Source organism: Vespula pensylvanica, chromosome 1 (assembly GCF_014466175.1).
Source record: "Vespula pensylvanica isolate Volc-1 chromosome 1, ASM1446617v1, whole genome shotgun sequence".
NCBI classification, from domain to species: Eukaryota; Metazoa; Arthropoda; class Insecta; order Hymenoptera; family Vespidae; genus Vespula; species Vespula pensylvanica.
The window spans coordinates 14,057,935-14,073,389 of NC_057685.1; the positions used below are offsets into that span (position 1 = coordinate 14,057,935).

At 30.2% G+C, this 15,455-nt stretch overlaps 1 protein-coding gene across 3 annotated transcripts in view; it reads left to right on the forward strand.

Annotated features, from left to right (window-relative positions):
* Positions 1-4,703: 4,703 nt before the first annotated feature.
* The window catches only part of LOC122634691 (potassium voltage-gated channel subfamily H member 8), a 77,663-nt gene continuing 66,911 nt past the window's right edge, over positions 4,704-15,455 (forward strand). The window contains exon 1 of one of the 3 annotated variants that reach the window (XM_043823909.1): positions 4,704-4,805. The gene's annotated coding sequence lies outside the window, so the exon portion shown is untranslated. Of the gene's footprint in view, positions 4,926-15,455 lie in introns of all 3 variants that reach the window. The other 2 variants (XM_043823902.1, XM_043823892.1) reach the window with 2 other exon arrangements.

Genomic DNA, 15,455 nt, shown 5'->3' on the forward strand with positions numbered 1-15,455 from the left:
GTATTTCATTGTACGTAAGATATATATCGTATAATTCAGAAAATGTGCATTTATTTATTGTAATCCCAAAGGAAATAGATCAAATGTCAAAACCAATATATATATATATATAATATATAAATTATATTATATATATATGTTGATTATTGGTCAAATATTTTGACGAATATTAAGTTTTAGTAATAGAAACACATAACAATTATGGAGGTTGCTTTGGATAATACAAATGTCGCCATCTAGTTATGGACGTGTCAATTAGTGCCATCTAACGTGTCAATTATGAAATCACTGTTCCTGCGTTTTCATTATCATCATGTATTCGTGTTAACAAATCATGATTTCTGTGACAATATGATGGTCGATTAGTTAATCATATATATATAATTCATATATATAAATCATATATATATATAGATAAATTGACTACATTAATTTATATATGGTAAAATGTTAAGAATGTTTTTCTTAATGTAATTTTATGAACTTTTATAACTTGTATCATTCTTTTATATATATATATATAAAATATATAATAAAATATATAAATATATATATATATATATTTAAATATCATTATTTTATAATATTAAAAGAATAATTCTTATATATTTACCAATTTAATCTTGAAAACGAGTCTAAAGTGTTTTATTGAATCTACTGTTTTTGGTTGCGAGAAAGCGAATTAAGGAAAACTCATTTAGGATGATAAATAACCAACTTAAATATAAATAATTTTATTATTATAGATTTATATGACGCGCTATGATACTTGCCTAACTTCATATGACTGCCTTAGCGATAGATATAATTTTGATTAAAACTTATCCAATTATAGGGAAAATGCTTGGAGATGTCTTACGTAACGTCGAAATTTTAACTTTAAGTTTCTCTATGCGTTTGCAAAAACTTTTGTCCGATTTTAATGATTAAAGGCCTGTTCGAAAGATAAAAGTTTTTTTACACATTATCTTTTCAAATTTTTGGAAAATATTATTTCTTTTTGTAAAAATCATAATTACAAATAAGTAATTTTTTAAAATAATTTTCACGCGAGTAAAAATAAAAAATTTTCAAAAGAAGTTTTTCATCAACCAATCAACTGCTAGAGATATAACAAAACTTCGTCGTCAAGTTAATTATAAGTAATTAGCATTAATGTAACGTAGAGCATTTTTCAACATACCGATCGATTTCCAAATAAATGATTTCCAATCGATGTTGTTAACAAATCGTGACAAAGTTGAGAATAAAAAATATTGGCGTGAAAATTCGAATATGGATATTTTCCTTACAATTTATTTTCATGTTTTTGAGCTTTATTTTTATAGGTATCGCATTATAACGATTAATTTTCATTGTTTCGATCAACAAAGTGTTCATTTAGATAGTTTTCAAGTTCATATATCATATTGTTAATGTATAGATTTTTTCGTATAATAGATCGAAAAATTATAATTTTTGTAGGGAACCATTGAAAAGGAGGCCATATCGCGCATGCGTCCCTGCGTAAGCTAGAGACTCAGCCATTTTGAATTATTTTCTGGAATCGGTTGTGTCGGAGCTTCGTCGTCTCGTTAATTACAGGTAATTATACCACATTATTTCTTTTAACGTACACCCTTATTTTATATATCAATCGATTGCCGGAAATGCGATTTCTATATGTGAATGTTCGCAAGTCATAACATCGTCTCGTTTGAAAGATATTTGCGAAAATAAAATCGGCATCTCGGCGTTCCTTGGAAATATTTTCTTTTCAAATTTTCTGCTTATATTTTTTTCATATTTATGCTTTTCTTATTTATTAATGGTGTTCTAATTAATAATTTTTCATTAATTTATGGTTTTCGATTATATTTCGTCTTATATACGGTTTTCATATACGTATATGCGGAAATATACATACACATACAGATACATCATACGTAATATACACATACACGTACACATACAGATACATCATACGTAACATAACATACACATACATATAACATACATATACATATCATATATATGTATTTGTCATATATTGCACAATCATAATATCATACAAATATTTCTCTTTCAGACCATATGCATATTGATATATTTACACAATATACGTACGCAATTAATTTCCTACTCATTAATATCAATTTAATATTTTTCAGCTTTCAGAGAAGCCTACAAGTTAAGAAAACTGCAATATGCTACGCGACAGTTCTACACATGTAAGTCTATTTCTTTTTAGATACATACATTTAGATTCTTAATAGAGAGAGAAAAATAGCATTAAAATATAGATAATATCTTAAAGTTCCCCCATCAACTGCAAAGTCATTCCTTGTCAATAAATTTCCAGTGTTCCGCAAACGACGCAAAACAAATAGCAATCGAGCGTGGTCGTATTTTGTTACGTATGCATGTGTGTGTGTATATATATGTGAATGTAGTTTATTGCGTTGTACAGATTATTATTCTATTCTATTCTATTCTATACAATATTATTCGAAGAATATGAATTACTCTGAAAAGTACTTATAAACAATACAAAGGACGATCGATCATGCTAGGATTTTTCCTTTCTTCTGTATTATCGCTTATGCAGTTTTTGTTCGTATAAGCTGGATTTAATTATTTATGGTATTATATATGGTTTATGAATTGTATTTTATATTATATTAGATTTCAATATATATAAACATGTATATATTGAATACGCAAATCACATTTACATATTACATTTATACAGATATGATATCTATACATACATTTACATACATAATTATACTTCATTTTATTCCATATTAATAATATTCTTTGTTAAATTGCATCTTGTCTAGATTTTGCTCATCGTATTTAAATTTTTGTCAACTTTGACATATTCGATATCAATTTTAATATATTTTCTTCTTCTATTCTTCATAGACAATGTATATAAATAAATTTATTTAAGATATTTTAATTAGATTTCAACTAATATATAGAAAGCTATATATTAATACTAATAAATTGCATATTGAATATTCGTACCATAAACACATATTATAGGTGTATTCTCTCTTAATAATATTCTTGATTTTTGCCTGATTCTTATGCATCGTATTCAACTAATCAACTTAGACATATTCAATAGTTGTCATGTACTTTCTTCTATTGTTCTTCGTATACAGTATAAACGAACAAGTTTCTCTTTAATTAATTTTATTTACATTTCAATTAATATATAAGAAGCTACATATTAATAATATCAAACAGCACAATGAATATGCAGATTACATATACACATTATATATGTATGCATACTCATCATGTATACATATATTTATATATATACATACATTTAATCTTATTCTATATTAATAATATTCTTGAAGTTATTTAGATTATTATTCATCATGTTCGATTAATATATGAACTTCTCCACATTTGGTAGTAATTATTACTTTCTGCTGCTCTTCATATACATTTATCTTCAAAAAATTTTAATTGAATTACAATTAATAAAAATTAGATATTAATTTTAATAAATGATCTTATTGTATTATATGATTTGATTTGTTTTATTGAAATTTTATTGTCAATTTATATCTAATGTTGTATTATACTTAGAATTTTTATTCTATAAGGTTTTCTATTTTTCTTAATAGATTCAAAAATGGATCTCCATATGCAGCAACTTCCATGTGGTGAGATCTGGAAACCGGTATTGCGTACGTTTATGTGTTTTATATCATACGACGTATGTACTACCGGGCTAATGGCTGACGTTCGGTATTAGAAAATTTTTTCAAATGTTTTATATTGAATTTAAAGAATATTAAATTAGAATGAAATTTTAAGATACGTTTACTCCTTTAATTAATATCATAAATATGATAATGTCAATGTTATCTAGTTTTATTTTATCTTATCTAGTTTTATTTTAATGCTTATCTATTTTGATTTATAGATACCCATGCAATTAGTATACTTCTGTAAACATATATCTATTGCGATCATATCTATTTTTAAACGATAAATGCAATGCGATTTTAATCGTTTGCTTTCCTTTTTTTTATTTTAATATAGCTTACAAGTCTTACATGTTTTTAATATTTTTTTTTTCTTTTTGTTATTAAAGTATGCAATAGATGTGTTATACAAGTTTACAATTTGAGATCATGTGATTTGACGAATATGATTTTTAAAATAATATGGTATAGATTACAGAAGTAAACGTCATAACTTGCGTTTAATCATTTTTATTTAACAGATCTTCAATTGTTAATCGCGCGCAATACGATCTTAGAGTCAGTGCGTGAAATAGTTTAATTGATTGACAACCGTATAGATTGCTTTAAAAATAAAATAAAATCGTGAATCAAAGTCAGTGTTGTTCGTCGATTAGAATTTTTCGGTCGCGTTAGTCAATAAGAAAACAAGAATTTATATCATATTCTTGTTAAAACCATTTGTTCGCCGCGTTATTAGAATCATTAACACACTTTCGGCTAATTCGATAGAAGAGGATTATGTTCCGATAAATATAATTATGGTCGAAAGTGTGAATTTAAAAATTTTTCCTCTGCGTCATAATTTCTAGATACAATTACATGTAAGTATTTTTCTTTATTTCATTATTCTAATGTTAATCGTTTTCATTTATTTAACATATTCTTTTGATATGTAACATATAATTAATCTTGTGTATCTTTTTAATTACAGATTAATCAACGATTCATCGATTTAACGATTCAACAATAATTTCAACCTATTTCACGACAACATTCGACCTACTACGAGGGGAACGAGTGTTTTGGAGCCATCGTAGAACTTCTTAAGGAGTAAGTGAAAAATTTAAAGTTCCTCTGGTACCTATCATGCCAAGAATGAAAGGTCTATATCGGCACGAGTAACCGGTTGTATTGATAAATATTTTTCGTCCAAAACGAGCAAAAGTGATCGTTAGTAAGACCTTGATTAAGATTTCCGTCATAAAATATATATAATTTTTCCTTTTGTTGTAAATTTGTTATCATCTTATATTAGGCTAGGGTCTTCTTGTTTCATCGGGTCGAGTCGTTTGATAAACGATACCATTAATTAACATTTTTTTCTCTCTTTTATATGTATATGTATATTTTATTAAAATATTTTTAATATGTTAATGTAGTATTATAAATGAATTATAAGACGACTTATATTTGATAATCATCATTATGATTCTTTTGTATAAGAATTATCGCTGATAAGTAAAAACTCGTAGAGTTATAGACCAGTTTAAACCTAGTTTATAAATTAATTATTTTTTAGTTCAGAAGTTTCGGCATTAATTATATTAATTCCCGTTTCTCTCCTTATGTTTGCTACGTTCTCATCTATGCGTGTAATCCAGGTGTTACTCGTATGAATGAGAAACAATTAATTTTTTAAGTCCTTGGAGGTCGTCATTATGCTCGTGATTGGACGATGTAAATAATACGTTCTATTTGTGTGTACGTTTTAAATGGTGCATTATACATCGTTTCGCGATAAATTTAAAATAAATAAATATTCCATATACATATGTATATTTATATATAAAATTAATTATATTAATATATCTATATAAATTTGAAATAAACAAATATTTTATATATATAATACATTATTATATTAATATCATTTTGTATAATAGAGAGGATATTTTTGTAGAAACTTAGGATTTACTCGTATATTATTTACTCGTATATTACTAGTATATATTACTATTTTTGCTTTAGTCACATATGCAATAATTATCAGCTTTAACAGTCAATTATAGCAAAACAGTATATATACTAGAATAATATGCGTTTGAGTCAAGATGTCAGAGCTGCCTTGAGGCATACTACCTAGTGAAAGCTTTTGCAGGTGATGTGTTCATGTGTATGTTTTGTTATTTATAAATATAGGGATAGATATATATGTAATATACTTTTTCCGAGGGATCGTTATTTTAAGTAAATAGGTACGGATCGGATAAAACGCATTCATACTGAGGAATGGAAAATCTCGTCTTTGGGGATTTGTCAAGTTTTAGTAAAGAATCTTTCAGTGTATGCTCTTTTTTCTTTCTTTTTTTTTTTCTCATTTTTTGTAGCTTCTTTGTATCACTTGATATATCAGTATCAAACAGCTCGAAAAACTTTCTGTTTAATGAGAACATTAGATACACTTCACATCTTTTGAACTTTGCTAAAGAGTTTTAAACTTGTTAGATACTTAGTTATAAGTATATTAACACTCGAATTTCGTGATTCTTAGAATGTATTTATAATATATATTTTTTAACTAGTGATAGATAATATATCTATCTGCGTACTTAAAATGGGAATATTACCATTCTCATTATCTTCATTTTTTATCGAAACTTTTTTCATTTTCTAAGTGCAAGGAATTAATTTTAGTTTGTAACTAAATTTGTTTGTGTAAGTATGCACGGTTGATGGATTGATCAATTCCATTGATTATCCACAAAAAGCGATTAAGGGGTAAATTATATATTTTATATGAATTTTTTTTCAAATTATTTTTTTTTTTTAATGAACAAAAAATAACTAAATAAAGATTATCAAAGATTATTAAAGAGAATCATAAAAGTCGGATCATTGTATTGCTTTTATAAAGTCAAGTAATTGCATTTTCTTTTTCTTAAAATAAGATAGAATCTTGTCTTAGATTTTTAATTAGAAAATTATAATGACGTTCGTTAAATGTTCGTATTCTGCATTTAGGAACTATAGAAAATAAATTGCAAGAGAGGAGTTGTTGCAATTATATTTTTATTCGTTCGAAATATTGAAGAAATTTTTAATTAATCTACATAGATTTGATTACTGTCGTAAAAAGTATTGTCTATATTAGTAAGATTCGATTCTATTTTTCGTTGGTTGTTATTTCCGCGTGTGAGTTATGCGTGTATGCATAAAATAATCGTTATTTTAGTATATGTTTTATTGACAGAAATTAATAACGTTATAAATTTCTTATGTCTACAGATTGCTGGTTCATTACATAAAATTTGATTACATTATTTATGTTGTGTTTTAAATAATAAGATGGTATTTTCATAATATTATACATTTTCACTATCAAATAATGTTTAATAAAATATAAAATTTTTATATAAAGTATGTAGACCACGCGTATAGTAGTAATTGTTGTATGTTTCTTATTTCCGGGTTAATATTTATATTTAAATAAACAATTATAATACGATATATTACGTTTCTAAATAATATATTCTATATTATTTATATTTTAAATAACAAATTTATATTTTTAAATATTTATCGATACAAAGCCCCTCAATATTGCAGTTGATACTTATTTGATAATCCCTTTTTGTCGATAAGACTTTTTTATCGTCATATAATTTTGTAATAATAATAGCAAGCTTCGTTGATAAGTTATCTATTAGAATATAATAATCAATAAAAAATATAAAAATGTCTATATTTATGATTTTGCAATCTTAATTTTTATTTTGTGTGTGTGTGTGTGTGTATGTATGTATGTATACATACAAGCTATTATTATTAATTTTTATGAAAAAATTAGGTATATATGATAATGCCAAGAAGTACTCGATCGGTATTACGGTATATATAGAAAAATAACAATCAATATTTTCAGATAAAATAATTTTCTTTCATTTTTTTTTTTTTTTTTTTTTCGTATAAATAATCTTGCAATTACTATAATTACACTTGAATTTTCACATACAAATAATTCTTTTCTGTTGAAACGAAATAATTTTTTCTTTAACAATTCGTTATATTCACGATGTATTGTATAAAATAATCTGATATTTTTAGAAGAAAAAAAAGGGAGTTGATTTGTTACAATTAGTACTGTATGTAGAGAATAGAGTAGATAGTAAAAAGATGATCATAGAGCGACTATTATAGAATGGAAGTTTGAAATCTAAATCCTTTATTTCCTTTTAAATATTACTCATCGCGACGCAGAAGATTCGAAAGCATTCAACATGCTCTTAGCTTGTCGATTTCATCGCGTTATAGTTAAAGCAGAGAAAGAAACTATCTTGGTTACGTTCATTTCTTTTTTTCGGTAGTACTCAAAAATACGATTATTCAGCATCTCTTTTGTTATGTCCATTATTCTGCACTAATCTTATACCATGTATTCTGCGGTTACCTTGCACTTACTTTGCGCTTATTTTACGCTTACTTTGCGCTTATTTTACGCTTACTCTGCGCTACCTTGCGCTTACCTTGCGCTTACTATATATCATCTATTCAGGGCTTACATTATACTATTATTTTCGGCTAATCTTATACCATATATACTTATCTTAAGAATATAAAGCCTCTTTTATATGTATATATAAATATATATATATATATATATATATATATATATATATATATATATATATAAAACTTAATCAGGTATTATATATATAACTTAAGACAGGTATATCGTAAAACATGTCTATATATAAACAGGACTTTTTTAAATTAGATATAATTGTAATTTTAAGTAAATATAAAATGATAGATAATTAGAGTTAAGGTAATCACACTTTCAATCGAAATTTCATATTTCATTTTGTATAAATATAACATATAAATAAAATATATATTATTTTGTTATTACAGTTAAGTTATGTCTATAGACCTAAAAAAATATACAAAATAATAGTAATAATAATAATATATCTACATATGTATTATAAATCAAGATTCAATATTATATAATTACATAATTAAAAATTCAATTTACATAATTAAGAATTTTACATTAAACATTAAATAAAATTAAATATTAAACATTAAAAAGATTAAAACATTAAAATATTAAAATTACGTATTAAACATCAAATATTAAATACGGATCACAATTACAGATCAAAAATCACAGATCACAAATCACAAATTAAAAATCCAGGATTACGAATCATAGATTATGGATCACGATCGATGGACGGATGGACAGATGGATAGATGGATGGATGATTGGATGGATGGATGCAAGTAAACTTCGTAGATGCATAATTCTACTTCTACATGAGTATATATACCTACTATCTGTTCTCGAAGTTCTTGAGTAGTGTTTACGGGTATTTCATAAACAATTGATTATAAATATCCCCCATAAACAAAAATACAATGGGAATAAACCCGGAGAATGTCCTCGTTAACAATATAGATAAATCGCATTTATAAGAATCTTTGTTATATCAGATTTTCTCAAGAAATTATTGAACAAATTTATCTTCGTCTTATATTATTGAATCAATATCAACGTCATTCGCAATACCGCATAGAATAACTTATATGATGGCATTTAAAAGTAATAATGAAGCTGATGTCGATTTTTTATTGAAAAAGAAAAAAGATAAAGATACAAACTTGTATGCAAACTTTTATTTTTATAATTTGATCGTGTACTAACGACTTTTTGTTTAAAGAATTTTTTTGATCACACCATCGGAACTATTTGCAAAATTATCGTTACGCGATCGTTACGCGAAACGCCGTTACGAATTGATATAAATATTCTCTTGATGTTTTCACACCTAAATTCATAACCGAACATAACATTAACATACATAAATTCGAGAAAATACATCGCAATTGTCCTCTTTCTTTCAAATCATCATTATACACCTTTCCATTGTGGTGCATACATTTACCGAAGGAAAAAAGTGAGTCCCTCTTCTGTTTTTTTTTTCTTTCCTTTTTTTTTTTTTTCTTTTCCTCGAAGAACGTTCCTATGTTCGAACGATCGTCAGCTACGATCTCGAAGCAGCTTGAAGAGGAAGAGGAAAGATGAGAAAGAGAAGAAGTCTGGGCCGAGGAGAAGTGCAGCAAAAACTGAGGCAGACTCGTGGTGGGTAGCGAAACGTGATCAAAAAGTAGGGCAACCCGCGGTGGTGCCGGTGGTGGTAGTCGATCCATGGAAGAGATGGGGGGTGAGAGGAAAAGGGGGGAGGGCGAGAGAGTCGAGTCGTGGATGAGAGGGTAGCTGAGAGAGCAAATGAGAGAAAGAAAGAAAGAGTGAGAAAGATAGAGAAAGAAAGAGAGTGAGAAAGATAGACAAAGAAAGAGATAGATAGAGAGAGCGAGTGAGTGAGAGAGATAGTGAGAGCTCATCGATCCTGCTACCTGAGGGGGTGTAAGGTCGTTACACTCTCGTTTCTCTAGCTATGCACGAGGTGGTTTGCCGTCGCGTAGTTGTTCCTTGTATTATTTCTATTGATGGGTATGTCCTCGCCTCCCTTCTCGACATAACCATAAAGTCTCGGGGTAAAGGGAAAGACACCTGCGACCCTCACGAATGCAACGCTCTAATTTCGCGACCTAGCGCACCAACCTACCCTATTCGCGTTCATTTTCTCTCTCTTTCTACCTTTTCTAACTTCTCGTTCTACGATATACGTACAACCCTTGATACCGACACGGAGACACCGACGAAAGAAGAAAGGGTCGCGGCCTCGTTTTTAGCGATCTTACAACGAACGAACGCGTACGAACGTGTACCAACGATCGTCTTGAATCTTATCGAACTTCAACGATGTTTCGAGTGATCGCGACGATATGTTCGAGAGGTATATATATATATATATGTATGTATGTATGTACGATGCATCTCGTATGAGACTGGGATAGAAAAGTCTTCACACGATTAGAGTAGTCTTCTCTACTTCTTTTTTTTTTTCTTTTCTTTTCTTTTTCTATCTCTCTTTCTCTCTCTTCTTCGGCTTGCTTTCTAAGAAATTATAAATTCGAACGGAGAGATACTTTTTTACAAATAAGATTAAAAAAAGAAACAAGTAATATTCTTTCTCTACGTTGTACTCGTTATAATCTATGAGTGCGCATTATTAGTACGATAACGAGTGATTTCTATGTGTACTAAAGTGCAACGTCTATAACTATCTATTAAAATCTGTCTGCTTTCTTTTTCTTTTTCTTTCTTCTTTTCTTTCTTTCTTTCTTTCTTTGTTTCTTTCTTTCTTTTCGGAGGCACAATCCCCAGCAATTCGCAATTTTATACAAGCTATTGTTATCCTTTTAAATGATCGACCGATAGCGAGACCTTCACTATAGATTTTTGCATGATCGTCGAGCCTTTTGTTTTAGATATTACGCTTTGCGAATTCTATTGTTTCTTTCAGCATTGTATTGTCATTATCAAAGCAATCGTAGTCTCTGGTCATTGAAATCTGTTTATGATAATTACAACGCGATTGTTATTTCTCTATAACGTGGCAATCGTGTTAAGATGATTATACTAATATTTAACTTATTGTCAGATCGCATTGCTTGGATAATGATTACGTGTTCTCAATTTCAATGCTTATTATGGACAAAGGGCAACGAATATGTTAGCATCGATTTGATGGAAATCGATACTTCTCGTCTCTTTGAAAAACTAGATATTTGTCTATATCTTTGTTCTCGATTCGTTGAAGTAACCGTGGATAAAATTAAAACTCTCGATGTATGTTATATTAACGTTAATTAATTGACAAGAATGCTATTTCCGTGATAGTTTATCGACTAAGTTGTTTACATTTATTCATGAATATCATTTTCTGCATATCGCACGCACATCGCGAGTAATAACGAGCAACAAGAATCTCATTAGTAATCTTGTTTTTCGATATCAATGAATCTCTATCGGAAAAATATCGAATATCTAATATCGAAAAATCATATTACACACATATATTAATTAGGAATATTTTTAATGAAATATCAAAATTAATGAAATCGAATAGTCGATTCGTTTTCTTAAAATACAGTTCTAAATGCGGTTTCTACGACGAACGTTCAAATATAGTTCATCGAAAAAAATAGAGAAATGGAGAGGTCACTCATCTCGAAAGTGATTTCATTGAAAATACTACTCTCGTTTGTTTGTCTATACAGTAAACGACACCGTTTAATTTAGTTTTCAATCAATGCTCCCTGTCGTCCGTTCGCTCTTTATTTTCGATAAAGGGAAATCGTGAAAAAAAAAAAAAAAAGGAAATTTATTTCACAAAAGGTTTCGATTGTTTTGTTTTTGTTGGATACGCTTTAAATTGATCGTGCAAAATCAACAATACCGAAAAATTACAACCTACTACATATATGCATGTATTAATCTAAAAATAATAGGATGGATCAAAAGTTCTTAAATGATATTAAAAATCGATTAAATTTTTTCCAAATTCTTTAAGCTTGAATCTTCCCTCTTCGGGTTGTAAAAAGCAAGCTAGATCTTATAATTTTAAATAATTCAAAAAGTCTTGACAAAGAGTAATCAATTTTTTAAATCGTCTAGGATCTTTGATATATCCACACTATATTTATTATCACGATCGATCGATCTCAACTATCAATGTACACGAAACTTTTCGTTTCCACTTTACTTTTATCTCAATATACCTAATCACATATTCGAGTCTCCAATCGTATTTTGAGAAACTTATACGAGTGCAATTATATATTCAGCTATAATTATAGTTAGAAAGGGAAATAAAGAAAATAACAAATTTTCATACGATCTCGCGTGACAACAATTTGGACAATTTCAGGAAAAAATTAAAATTCCGTTAAAGAGAACTCTAAAAGCGTCGAGTTGGCCCTAATACCTTTTATAGTCGCTCGTGTACCGTGTCCGGTGCACGAAAGGCTAGAGAATTCGCGAGGTTCCCCGTCCCTTGGCACACGTTGAAATCCTCTTGTTCTCTTTCAACGCGTTCTATCCGTGAGACCGATGAGTGTTGGTGGTGCGGTCGCGTACCAGCTCCCGAAGAGAATCATGAAGAGAGAAAGAAAGGTAGATATAGAGTGAGAGGAAGAGAGAGAAAGCGAAAGAGAATGTGTGTGATAGAGAAAGAGAGAGAGAGAGAGAGAGAGAGAAACGGAGAGGGACAGAGAGAGAGCTAGACTCCCGGACGCTTCGACTCCGAGGTAGGCCTGGCTGGCTGCCTGCCACCCTACCTGCTGCCAGGTCGATAAGTCGTCCACCCCTTCAAAAGGAGAAAGGGAAATAGAGAGAGAGAGAGAGAGAGAGAGAGAGAGGGAGAGGGAAAGAGAGAGAGAGAGAGAGACAGAGTGCAGGTCGGGTACAACGTATCCATGAGTACAGTACGATTACGGAAAGCACGACATCGGCAATGCGGTAGCCGTTTACTAGTTTCGCGAGAAAGGGATGTTATCGACTAAGGAAAGACCTGCTTCGGTCTTAACCACAGAATTAGATCGAGGGCTCGCGAGAAAATCAGGATCGAAGACTCGAAAGGGGTTGTAAATTTCGAGAGAACCGTGCGGATTGTCTTTTTCCTCTTATACGTCTTTGTACTCCGTTTTTACGTCTTCGCAATATTCCTATTTTAATTTGTAATTAGTTCATTTTAATTAAGGATGATTTTTGTTAACGTAGTAATTTTCTTTCTTTCTTTCTTTTTTCCTCTTTTTTTCTTTCTTCATGCAATGATCTATGTCGATAAATCGGTCGATATGATATTTTAGTGAAATCGATGGAAATAGTGGGTTGATTCATCGTTAAGATCGAACTGCCTTTTTTCTTTTCTTCTTTTTCGCTACGTATCCAGAGCTTCTTCTTTCTCATAATCCGTAATATTTTATTTTCGATAAAAACAATTTTTTTTTCTTTTCCTTTTCTTTTTCTATATATTTACGTTCGCGTATACACCGATCGAAAATCTTTTCAGTTAACAGATAAAGCATTTTATAATGCTTGAAACTTTAATGAGGGCGGAACGATCGATCGAATCTTAAAATGTCCTATCGAAATTCACCAAAGTCGTGGCGTTAACCGCGAACTTAAGTGGAACGCCGACCTGGATTGAATGTTCAAATTGACCGATACTTCTCGTTCGCTCGGTTACTCTACCTCGAAATCGTTTATCGCGTGCGAGTCACGTCGACTGCGACAAGTTCGTTACACGGAATAAGCTCACGGCCCCATTCTCGAAGATGCCAGGATGATTACGTTGTTCAACCTCGTTCGGGCTCGGCGCTTTTCTAATAATCGTCTGGTTGTGCTCGATTAACCCGGTCGATCGATTCGAAAGGATTATTCTTGTAGTTACTTCGGTCGGTCGGTCGATTATTTCTAACGTTTCAACGAACCGGATCTTTCGTTCTTCGAATGATCCTAGATCATTATATTTAACTTTAATTTCTTTCGACTCGTGACTCCTATAGATTGAAATATTAAAATAGCTATTGCAAAGATTTATTGGGTCAATGTATCCCGGGAATTATTTCGAGATGAGAGGACGAGACTCGAATCGATCCATCAACTCAATCGACGTTTCTTTTTTTCTTTTCCCCTTCTTCTTTTTTTTTTTTGGAACGAATACAAACGCAACCTCGAAACGCGTTCTGTTGTAATCGATTGCATGTTACATTTATGGATAGATTGGAAAGAGAGTGAGAAAGCAAACTAGAAAGATAGTCGTCCGATTATAATGAGACTCATTTGGAAGTTAAACGCGAAGCCAAGGATGAAAAGAAAAGCTCGTCGTCATTCACGATTTCCAATTAGGAGGACCGTTGAAAACTGTTATAACGATGACGCGTTGCATACAAGCTACTAACAACATCCCTCGACATGATCCTAATTAATAAAGGATCCTATGGACGCTTTGTGTACGGAGAAAACTCGTACGGAAAAGTTCATCGAGGTGAATGCGAAGTTTGCCTGCCAACTTGAACTCGTTGAATTCGTACGAATTTACAAGTGGAAATGAGATAGGAATATATGTATATATATATATATATATATAAAAGAAAAGAACGATGTTGGTTGTAGCGGTGACGGTGTTGGTGTCATGGAATCGTAAAAGATGAGAACGATAAAGTATGAGAGTAAGTTTGAAAGCGGGAAAATTAGATCGGTACGTTGAAATTTGCCTCGTTTTATTTTTTTTCTCTTCGAAAGTTCGATCGCTCGAATTACGAATTTACTCGGTTGAGCTCTTCTTCGATGTTCTATAGAAAGAGAGAGACAGAGAGAGAGAGAGGGAAAGGAAGAGAGAGATAAAGATGGTACCACAGATTTAGTAATGAAATTCGGATAAAGAATAGATCGAGTTTCGAGTTTCTCCCTTTTCTCTCTTACTCCTAGTCTTCTGTTCTCTTCCAATTCGTTTACTTGTTTATTTATTTATTTATTTATTTCTTTTTCCTCTGCTTTAGAAAAAGCTATTTCAATAGAGAAACGCCGAGGATATTTGTTATGCGACGTTCTCTCTCGGGTGTCTCTTTGATGTTGAAACTTTCAGTTGGAACCTACGGCGTAGTTGATATGAGGACGTAATAACGATAATGGCTTCCCAGATCGTTGAAAAGACTTAACCTCGGTGTGCAATTTCTACTCGACGTTGAAGTGCAACCGGAAGAAGGGTAGGAGGAAACAGCATGAAGAAGTTGTCGTTCTGGATGGAAAGAGAATAGCAGAACGAACGAAAGGGTTTTATAAAA